The sequence below is a fragment of the Aplysia californica genome, unplaced genomic scaffold (genome assembly GCF_000002075.1).
Source record: "Aplysia californica isolate F4 #8 unplaced genomic scaffold, AplCal3.0 scaffold00140, whole genome shotgun sequence".
NCBI classification, from domain to species: Eukaryota; Metazoa; Mollusca; class Gastropoda; order Aplysiida; family Aplysiidae; genus Aplysia; species Aplysia californica.
The window spans coordinates 203,223-205,354 of record NW_004797410.1 but is presented as its reverse complement, the minus strand read 5'-3'; positions in this window follow the sequence as shown (position 1 = coordinate 205,354).

Here is a 2,132-nt window from a genome sequence, read left to right as displayed (position 1 = left end):
GAGAGAGAGAGAGAGAGAGAGAGCGAGAGAGAGAGAGAGAGAGAGAGAGAGAGAGAGATAGATAGAGAGAGAGAGAGAGAAGAAAGACAAGGCAAATATAAGAGAAGCAGGCAGATGAGAAATAGAGGGCACCCCTACAGGTGGGGGAGGGCCCATTGTTCTACATGTACGTCATGTACAGTAACAATGGAGGAGCAGAAAATAACACCTGCCGTGATACTGCGTATGGTAAGAGGCGGACTTAAAGTGCGTAGGTCCGTCTCTCGAAAAAAAGAGTCAGTTGGCGGAGGACCAACCACTCGACCCCGTAATAATTTTTTTTACGTGACGGGAACAAACAAAACACGTCAAATTTCTTATGGATCTTAGGAGACTGAGTAGGTTCTGCACCAGCAGGACCAATGAAGGAAAGTGGAGACCCGAAATCTCAGCGATGGAATAAGACTCCGAGTAGCGTTGTGGATTTTCGCAACGTGTTCATGAAACAAGACAGAACGCTCAAGTGTTTTTAAAAAATGGTGAAAATGAAAAGATAAACGTTTCACCCCCCCTATCAACACTATTACTACTATTAGTTCATTTAAGAGGCAGGACCCCCGAGTTTATCGTCCATCTCCAAAAGGACTGAACCAAATTGGAAATTCGTGAGCCTTCGTGTAATGTGTAATTAATGTGCCTTTCCCAAGGACACAACGTCGGAAGGAGCTGAGGCTCAAACTCCCGAACCCGCAATCTCACGACTACTGAAACAGGAAAGAGTGCTCCAGTGTCACAAGGGATGAAGAGATAATACAGGCTGCGTATACTTACTAAATACGTCTGCCCCCCCCCCCCTGCCCCATAATTTAGCAAAATTTGATTATTTTTTGTTTAATTTTTGATTATTTTCCTTTATCATTCTTTGTTAAAATTAACAGAATCGCATAATATCACATTTTTGGGCTCAGTTTGCATAATTTCATAATTTTTCTTGCATAAAACGATGGGGACAGATACGTGTAGGCTACTATATTAGGAGTCCATTAAACCTGATGGTACTCTAGTTGGAAAGACAAGCACCATGCTGAAGGAGTTGCAATCATTTTGAGTTAGTAAAGAAAGCCTAGAAATCAGTACGAGGATGGGAACTGTATGGCAAGAGGATCATCATGGCTTTGTATATTTACCATTACCACAAGAGGCAAGAGCATCAAGGTGATTATTTTATTTTCGATCTACGCCTAAAATAAATGATGCTTCGGAAGAAGACAAGGATGCCTTTTACAGTCTGCTCAAGGGTGTCACTGACAAACTATCAAGGCAGGACGTGAGCTGAAGTATCATGATACGTCAAACAGCCCCCATCCTCCTTCCAAATAGATACAAATACAGGGGGGGGGGGGGGGGGGAATAGCTTTCACTACTTTCATTGCTTTGCCTTTTCTATCCATCTGTCTTTTCTGTGTGTGTGTCTCCTTCTATCCCTTACAATAAATTTGCAGTTATTACATTGACAAGCTTCCCTTTAATTCAAACAGACATAGACATAACACATATGTGTCACGGTGCGGTGGAATCAGGCGCTCTGCAATTTTTGAGCATGTGGAGTTACTGGTACCGGTATCATCAGAAAGCTGATTTATTTGCCTTGCTTTCAATAAAATGAATATCCATCTTTGAATAGAACTCAAGATATTTGCGATTGAAGGAAATGAGGTCTCCTGGTTTCAGTGGTGAAATTAGCAAGAAAATGGCCCCAAAGTTTAGTAACTCCAATAGCTAAAGAGTCCTTGAAAAAATGAAAATAGAAAAATGAAATATTTTGTGCCTTTAATTAATGTTTTTCAGTATAATTCACATGGAAATGCGTTTTTATATATATAGATGAACATAAAGAGCTTGGGCCAAAAAATAACAATTCTATAAAAATTTCCAAACTGGCAGAAAAATACCTGCTTCTCCAATTTCTGTATTTTGACGAGCGCCTGATTTCACCACGCTGCCACACAAAGCTTAACATCAAATGATAATAAGAAATGTCAAACACAGCTTTGACAGAATGGAAAATATATTTTGATACAGTAACAAGCGACATATGAACCATACAAAAAAGAACTTAAATAAGCATGTTAACAATGACATAGAATCCTCCA